The sequence below is a fragment of the Centruroides sculpturatus genome, unplaced genomic scaffold (genome assembly GCF_000671375.1).
Source record: "Centruroides sculpturatus isolate CEXI.00-Female unplaced genomic scaffold, Cexi_2.0 scaffold494, whole genome shotgun sequence".
Classification (NCBI taxonomy): Eukaryota; Metazoa; Arthropoda; class Arachnida; order Scorpiones; family Buthidae; genus Centruroides; species Centruroides sculpturatus.
Genome location: NW_019384697.1, coordinates 315,158 through 325,263, shown reverse-complemented (window position 1 = coordinate 325,263; position 10,106 = coordinate 315,158).

Genomic DNA, 10,106 nt, shown 5'->3' with positions numbered 1-10,106 from the left:
TTTACATTAATTTAAGCCATTTAAAACTCCCAAAAGAGTTGGCATCCTCACAAAACTATGCAAAACAAGAACATTAACCGAATTTTCTTCTAAACCACAATTTTAACACAGGTTGCGAAAAGTAACTAGTAATTAAGAAGTCGATTTGAAATTTTGTAAAATTATATTTTTATAAACCACAACTATACCCAGCAGAAAACAAAAATAATCTCTCAGCGAAAAATAAGGTGTTGGATTACATATTTAATTATATTTTTATTTATTAATTTCTTTCATTTTCAATTATCATTTAAATTAAATTTTATATAACATTTTCAATGCGATGTTATAGAACGGTTCCAAAATACTTGATATTATCGGTGGTGTTGCTTGATTTTTTATAGCTATTACAGCAATTATTAGCGAGGTTGAAGCCGAAGTTTTAAACGCGAAAACGTCTACGTCGGACGTTCGATGCCGCTTTCCCGTAAACCTAGAAGTTTGACAATGGTGTTTGAATAGTCGGTGGAATCACGCTCGACATTCCTGACACCATTGTCAAACATCTAGGTTTACGGGAAAGCGGCGTCGAACGTCCGACGTAGACGTTTTCGCGTTTAAAACTTCGGCTTCAACCTCTCTATTGATAATGACGTCGTTAGGCTTATCCATTTTATCACAGCTGCTCTGGTCAGATTTTGACTTTAGCGCGCATACTTGCTCTATAAAAAATAGATATCTTGGAAGCATCGTATCAATTAAATTTTACGTAGCATTTTTAATGCGATTTCGTTAGGGTTGAAAATTTCCATTCTAGCGACGCCTAGTTCTTTTTCTGTTGCCATTACCCCTTCTATCGGATCTCCTCTTTCCCCCCTTGGATCCTCCTCTTTTCTTATTTTTACCCAACCTTTTTAATTTCGATCGTCTTGGCTTTGTCGGCCTTCGCTATCTTCCTAGATGTGTGCTTTCGAGTTATTCCGCTTCTTCCGCGTTTTCCTCCTATATTTCTGCTGACGTCGTGGAGGAAATCCTTTAAACTTCGAAGCATTTCTCGGTCCGAGGGAGTCATTTTCTTCAATTCGGGGGCTTGAATTTCTAGTTTTCTTTTATTGACGATCGTCCATTGCGTTGTTTTCTTCGGAATAGAAGCAGAATGACGGAATTCGACGTTTCGAACGATGTTCAAAGAAACTATTCCGTTCTACGGCAATCGAAATTTTAAATTAAAATTTAAAACACGATTTAAATTTATTATACTGTTATTTTTTAAAAAAATAGCAAAATTTATGTCTCTGAATAGGTTAAAATTTTTCAAAAAACTTTAAAAAAAATCTTTTAGTGTGTAATCGTTTAATAGGAACCTTATTTACACCGATTTTAACAGGACAGATTTTATTCGGAAGGCAACTTTATTCTTATTTATTTCGATTCGGACCGAGAACCCTATCTGGTTCTTCTTCAGACTAAAAACCAGCCAATTTTCATTATTATTATCATGATATAACAATATGAATTTGCGTAACTTTTCGAACTTGCTTAATATCGTACTTAGATAGTATTACTTTCCCCTCTGTTACATACACGAAACAAGGCAATGTATTGTAATCGTGTCAAATTTGATCCTCCGAGTTTCCTGCAAATCTCCACGTTTTGAGAACCCCCGAACCCAAAAAATTCAAAAGAAACGGAAAAATTCCGTGAACGTGTGCGCGTTGGTGTCTATTTCTTGAAATATGTGAGGATGGGGTAAAGATTAGGAAACGAAATTTGGCGTGGTAGCTTGTGTGCGAGGAGCATCGATGCTATTAAATTTTAGTGGTAAAAAGTCGAAGGGTGGAGAGTTAGAGAGGGTCACGTGTCATTTTTTACCCTTTCTGCCCGGTGGGCACTAAGAAAGCCTCTTCGCAGCAGGCCCATTATGGGTTCGGCCAGGCCCACAATGGGGCGACCGGGTGGTGAGGGACGGGGCCCGACATATCCGAACGGACCACCCCCGAAAAATTCCTCGACCCGTCCGGATTCGATCCCGGGTTCCCCAGAGCGGTAGGCTGCCACCTCGACCGCTCGGGCATCCAGTCAGCCGGGTCACGTATCACATCTCGAGTAGGGTTTAATGACGGTTATTAGCATTTATAATTTTCTATAAAACTCCTCACAAGTCTCAAAATTGAGCTTTTTCTCATATTGTAATAATTAAAAATATGAAAATGTTTATAATAAAGATGGCGACATGTGTCGCCATCTGTTATAACGTTATATTTAAAATAAAACGTTATAACAACCGGAAAAATTATGGAATTCTTTGCTGGACTTGTTTTTTACTTTTTTGTGAACGTTCTGGAATCTCAAAACGTTGAGATTTACGAAAAATCCGGAGGGTGAAATTTGATGCGACTTTAATACTGTACTTTCTTTGTCCAATTGATAACAGGAGAGTAAAATGCGAGATTTAACATTTTAAATGATTTAAAAAGAGAATTGCGGATTTTATTAAAGAATGGACTTATAAAAGTATTTAATAAAGTTTTAAATATTTTCATTATCTAACAGTATTAACTACGATTGCATTTTATAAAACGGGTTTCAAAATGCATGCTGTTATCGCTGGCGTTACTTGATCTTTTATAACTATCACAGAAATTACTGCTACAGCAGCTGATTTTCATTTTCGTTTGTTTTCATTTTTCTGATTTTTTCGATTTAAAATTTAACAGAAATTCTATCAACGAAAACAAACGAACGAACTGGATTCTTCCTAAACAATTATCACGCGTGTATTGTTGAGAATAATTGTGATGCGACTTTAATACTGTACTTTCTTTGTCCAATTGATAACAGGAGAGTAAAATGCGAGATTTAACATTTTAAATGATTTAAAAAGAGAATTGCGGATTTTATTAAAGAATGGACTTATAAAAGTATTTAATAAAGTTTTAAATATTTTCATTATCTAACAGTATTAACTACGATTGCATTTTATAAAACGGGTTTCAAAATGCATGCTGTTATCGCTGGCGTTACTTGATCTTTTATAACTATCACAGAAATTACTGCTACAGCAGCTGATTTTCATTTTCGTTTGTTTTCATTTTTCTGATTTTTTCGATTTAAAATTTAACAGAAATTCTATCAACGAAAACAAACGAACGAACTGGATTCTTCCTAAACAATTATCACGCGTGTATTGTTGAGAATAATTGTGATGCGACTTTAATACTGTACTTTCTTTGTCCAATTGATAACAGGAGAGTAAAATGCGAGATTTAACATTTTAAATGATTTAAAAAGAGAATTGCGGATTTTATTAAAGAATGGACTTATAAAAGTATTTAATAAAGTTTTAAATATTTTCATTATCTAACAGTATTAACTACGATTGCATTTTATAAAACGGGTTTCAAAATGCATGCTGTTATCGCTGGCGTTACTTGATCTTTTATAACTATCACAGAAATTACTGCTACAGCAGCTGATTTTCATTTTCGTTTGTTTTCATTTTTCTGATTTTTTCGATTTAAAATTTAACAGAAATTCTATCAACGAAAACAAACGAACGAACTGGATTCTTCCTAAACAATTATCACGCGTGTATTGTTGAGAATAATTGTGATGCGACTTTAATACTGTACTTTCTTTGTCCAATTGATAACAGGAGAGTAAAATGCGAGATTTAACATTTTAAATGATTTAAAAAGAGAATTGCGGATTTTATTAAAGAATGGACTTATAAAAGTATTTAATAAAGTTTTAAATATTTTCATTATCTAACAGTATTAACTACGATTGCATTTTATAAAACGGGTTTCAAAATGCATGCTGTTATCGCTGGCGTTACTTGATCTTTTATAACTATCACAGAAATTACTGCTACAGCAGCTGATTTTCATTTTCGTTTGTTTTCATTTTTCTGATTTTTTCGATTTAAAATTTAACAGAAATTCTATCAACGAAAACAAACGAACGAACTGGATTCTTCCTAAACAATTATCACGCGTGTATTGTTGAGAATAATTGTGATGCGACTTTAATACTGTACTTTCTTTGTCCAATTGATAACAGGAGAGTAAAATGCGAGATTTAACATTTTAAATGATTTAAAAAGAGAATTGCGGATTTTATTAAAGAATGGACTTATAAAAGTATTTAATAAAGTTTTAAATATTTTCATTATCTAACAGTATTAACTACGATTGCATTTTATAAAACGGGTTTCAAAATGCATGCTGTTATCGCTGGCGTTACTTGATCTTTTATAACTATCACAGAAATTACTGCTACAGCAGCTGATTTTCATTTTCGTTTGTTTTCATTTTTCTGATTTTTTCGATTTAAAATTTAACAGAAATTCTATCAACGAAAACAAACGAACGAACTGGATTCTTCCTAAACAATTATCACGCGTGTATTGTTGAGAATAATTGTGATGCGACTTTAATACTGTACTTTCTTTGTCCAATTGATAACAGGAGAGTAAAATGCGAGATTTAACATTTTAAATGATTTAAAAAGAGAATTGCGGATTTTATTAAAGAATGGACTTATAAAAGTATTTAATAAAGTTTTAAATATTTTCATTATCTAACAGTATTAACTACGATTGCATTTTATAAAACGGGTTTCAAAATGCATGCTGTTATCGCTGGCGTTACTTGATCTTTTATAACTATCACAGAAATTACTGCTACAGCAGCTGATTTTCATTTTCGTTTGTTTTCATTTTTCTGATTTTTTCGATTTAAAATTTAACAGAAATTCTATCAACGAAAACAAACGAACGAACTGGATTCTTCCTAAACAATTATCACGCGTGTATTGTTGAGAATAATTGTCACGTTCTAGCAGAAAATATTAACTTATTCTATAATTGAAATATATTTACGTTAGCTTATAAAAATTTTATATTTTAATATTTAGTTTGAAAAATATTAATTAATTCTAAAATATTCAATCACAGATGCATTCTTTGGTGTATCATGACACGATACTTACTCATAAAGATAAATATTTTATGTAAAACGCCAATAAATAATATTTATATAAAATCTTCAACATTTATCCCACGGTTAGGCGCGCGGGGTTATATAGAACCCCCCGCCGTCTTTAAACGCGTGCCTTTTTTAATGGTTTTAGTGCTGAAAAATGATGCCCTCAGTACCTTCCTTCCATGGTGTGAAGATCGCACCGAAAAATTTGCAAAATCACATGAAAAAATGTTTGGCACAGAGCCAGAATGAAAATCAGTGGGGTGCTATAGTACCCCGCGCGCCTAACAGAGTAACTTTTTCCCACGCGACTGATCGAGGTGGGCCGATCTGAGTTTTTGAGGAAAAGCTTATCTGTGTTTTGAGGAAAAGCTTATTGGTTGATATCGAGTCAGTCATGATAGAAATGACCAATGACAGCATAAAAGGCGTAAAAACAGGATTTTTAAAGCCAATAAACGGCAAAAAAGTTTCCCATAGACTTAACATTGACAGTTTGAAAAGTGGCGTTTTTTGGCGATATTTATTGCTAAATGGTGTTGAAAACATGTTTATTCGTCTAAATAATGTCAAGCGACTTATTATTAGCAAATTAAAAGTGGAAAAAAAGATTAAAACACGCGATTTTATAGCGATTGTTTACATACTTCCATGTGGTGGCCTTCGGGGGCGTGGCATTTCGCGGGAATATTTCCAGCAATTGTTTTTATAAGTCAATCTAATAACAGACATATAAATTAACCAATTACAGTGTAAAAGAAGTTTACTATCGATGTTATCTGCAAATAATCTCCACTTTTCCTCCTAGTTGCTGTATGATTTTAGATGGTGTATTTTTGGAAATTCATAGATATTTTTGGCCCGGGGTTTCGGACAAAGAATTTATTGTTGTGGTAGTTAAAAAAACACATGCAGGAAGACGATTAAGCGCTTAGATAGCATCAGACTTGTTTACAGTTTGTAAAATAGACTTTTGAAGTTGACAATTTTTTTTTTGAAAAATTCCTAGAAACGGGAGACTTTCTGTTTTTCGTTAGTAAAAAATGAAAACGATATATTTAAAGTAGTTTTGTTGATTAGTACATTGAAAACACATGCCCAAAAACATGCAAAAAAATCGCAAAAAAATTATTATTTTTAAAATAGTGATTACTTAGGTGATATAGCACCCCACGCGTTTTATGCTGCAAAATTTTCCGGCGCGCCCCCACGTGGTTAATTTGCGAAATTAAATGTTGAAGATTATCAAAGCTTTTCGGGGACCACCACAGAAGGTTATATCTGTTCTCACCTCACCACAAGACTAGAAATTATAATCGTAAAAGTGATTGAGATATACACTCATAAGCGCTATGAGTTTATATTTGAATCACTTTTACGATTAAAATTTGTGGAATTTTTTACTCGATCTCAGGAAGGGGTAAGTGCTCTATTTTACCCCCTGTGATGATGCCCATTCTCTGAAATATCTAAAATTGACTCTCTTTTGTTAAGGGTTCATCGACAGCCTCTTCGTAGTCAAATTGATGCTTTTTCCTTCTGGTTGTAACTTCAGTTTCGGCAGGAAATTTTATACCACATTCGAGATTCTCCACAATCTCATTAGCAGCAATTTACATCCGATCCTATCCAGATTGTCTATAACTTTTCATTTTTGTATGGTTCTGATAACATCCTTACACAATCTGACAAATTTATAGTTATGGATTGCAATAGCTTCGAGACTGAATTTACTTTAAATAAAATGGAGTGCCAAAGAATTACACCGCATATAAACTTGTAATTTTTAATATTTGTTCTAACCCTCTCGCTTTAACTTTAGTTGCTGCATCTCTGTTGACGTCTTCTATTATTTGGAATAATGCATCATAGATTTCGCAAACTTGAAATCGTTGCTCGACCACCTAATAACACTCAATGGTTTTAGAATTAATTGTGAAACATATTTTTTTAACACTTCCCAACGCTTTGTAGAACCGGAAAAAAGTGTAAAGTTCTTGTACAATAGAAAAAAAAAGTTATTGTTTCTGTAGAAGAAGACGCTTCATCATTCGCAATTAGGTTTAAAGAGTGACACGCGCAGGGCACATAAAACGCCGTTGGATATTTTTCAAGTATTCTATTTTGTACACCCTTTCTTACTCCTTTCGTATTAGCTCTGTTGTCGTAGCTTTGTCCTCTAAGCCACTTTAACTCGAAACCTAACTTTTCCAACGGAATAAGTTCTGTCAAACCCTCTCCAGTTGAATCACAAGCTTCAAAATAATCAATGAAGAATTCTTCGATTTCATATTTATTTTGAATGGAGTTAAAAGCGACAACTCTTATTCTTAATGACTTACGTCTGGGGTACAATCGGCGATTATCGAAAAATATTTAGCGATTTTTGTTATTTCGACAATTTTGCTTAAAATTTCATTTTCCATCAAATTTATCAATTCATCTTGTACATTGGCATTTATGCTTTATGATCGAAAAACTTCCTGTCAACTGGAACATTGCTGTTCTAGACACTTTCTTTGCCACGGGTTTGATTTTTATATTTAATTTTTAATTGTTAATATAATATTACATATTGGCATTTATGCTTTATTGTTAATTGTTTTATAGCAAACTATTGTTACTTTATCAGCTGTTCTAACATTATTGTTATGCTTTGTAACGGTATGTAATAATTATACTTTGTATTGATATATATAACTCGGCATGTAAAACATCTGTAATACTCTTCTTGTAAAAAGACTCGCAAACTTCTAAGTGTCAACCAATTGCTGTTAGTACATAGTATTATCCATGTTATTACTATCTATGTTTGTAAATCAACAAATGTACTTAATTATCAAGAATTGTCATGTAAATTCAAAACATATACCTACAATTTTACAACGATACTGTACTGTTATTTTATGTCTGTAAAAATCAACTATCAAATATATTGTATTATAATACCTGATGCACTTGCGACATCAGGTCATGTAACCTTGTTATATTAATAAATCTAAATGAAATGAAAAAAAATGAATGTATATTATTGCTTAGATAAGTCACAGACCATTTATCAGACTGGCGTTGAACTCTCCTGATATATTCTTCCATAACTGGATCAAACTCAGAAAGCAATTCTACCAACTTTAGGAAGTTTCTGTTATTAGGCTGAAACAAATGTTTGGTTGTTCCACGAAAAGCTAAACATTGCGAGGCCAATACTCTAATTATTAACATAATTCTTTTTAGAACTCCTTTCCATTGCTGAATTTCTATATCTATAATTCGTTGATATTCGGCATCAATCGTTTTTTTCTGTTTTAATCGAATGTCCAATTGTTTCCAGGCTATAAAAGCATTTCTGATTTATAGACTTTTCGTGCATTGTGAGGGCTCTCGGAAGATTTCCCCAATCAGAATAGCTTTCCTCGGGCCAGTCACTAATAGCGGACAAATTATCAAATAAAATGCTACAATAGAGAAAAACAGCATCATTTGTAACAGAGTAAATCAACCGAGCCAACTTCTCTCGACGACTTCACCATTGCTCAACACTTTCAAATAATGCAAGGGTGAAAATCTACACCTTCCTTTATTAATAGGAAACTCGAATTCTTTAATTTGATGTGGACCCCCTCTCCGCCAGTATTTGACAAGTTTCGGATGACACGCAGAAAGCATTCCATAATGCAGGATCGGAAGGAATTTCGTTTAATATCCGCCCGCTGCCACTGCTACCGCTACTCGGCTCTTGATGAACTTCTGGTGGTGGTATATTTTTGGCTCTCTTCAACAACTTCTTCTGGAAGTGATTGGGACGACACTGAGTTTTCATTTGCCAAATCCAAAGCAGACGCTGTTGATGTGGACTAAACAGGACTTTTGTACTAAGAATTTTTTCGTAACATAACTTAGCTTTTTTCCTTCTTCCCTTTTCTTTAAGCATTTCTTTTTATATTGACTTCCAGACAATTTTTTCCTTTTCTGTTCCATACTGTAATAAAAATATTAAATAAAAATTCACAGTCCTTTGCAAAGACCGGAGGGGGTCATTGAAAATGATTAAATATGATGATGCTTATCGTGCTATTCAAATAGGGTAGATAAAATAATGATAGAAATGAGTTGCAAAGCTAGTAAAATTTATAGGTAACAGAATATAATCTATATATATATATATAATCGAGATGGGTTAATAATAATAATAATAATAACTCTCCCTTGGTCACCACCTGGTCGTGGTGAGAGAGCCCAGTAATTTTACTGAACCATAAAGCAATGCAGGCTGGAGCACAAGCTCCTGGTAATGACACCCATGCTAGTAAGTCTGAGGAGAAATGAAGCTAAGAGCACGCCCACATTCTGTGGAGACAATTATCGTGGTAGTAACCAGATCAAAGTGTGATACTGGCTCGGATGTCGCCCAGGTTAACAAGGTGTGCATCTGTTGGTCAGAGGCTCACGTTCGAAAAATAGGCCGCAGTCTCCCTTGGTTACCGGTGGTGGAAGCAGCGCCGGCCCAAGTGTAGCTACTGCAATGCCCTCAACAGATGTGAGGAAACAACCTAGCCTTGGTGTTTCTGTGGCAATGCATCCACAGACCACAAAGGCTGGAAAATCATGTCAATGGATGAAATGGACAATAGAAATGAATGAGTTTATCATCCGTACTTACTACACAATCACAAAACAAACATGACAGCGTATGGACAACAACTACACCACAGATTCATGCAACAATATCCTCACCTCACCGAACAAAAGGTTGTTGATCAAAAAAGAACAATTATACACAACAACCTTATCCCACAAACAACACTTGAACTTATCAAACTACAGGTTGCTGATCAAATACATCAATAGACAGAAACATTTAACATTATTAATGAAGATCACGTAACCTGTCAAGATAATCCAGGAACAAGCACTGATTACAGCACACATACAACAACTACAACTAATGATACTACAGGCACACGCTCATCCATCACTGATAATGTAGACATAGAATTAGTTAATACGCTCTCACTTTCAGGAAATTTCAGGAAACACTCACTAAATATACTGGTACAGATCCGACAGAAAGACCACGAATACCAAAAATCAACATGCCAAAGGAAGTAGGAAAAACATTAAATTATGTAAACACTCACTTAC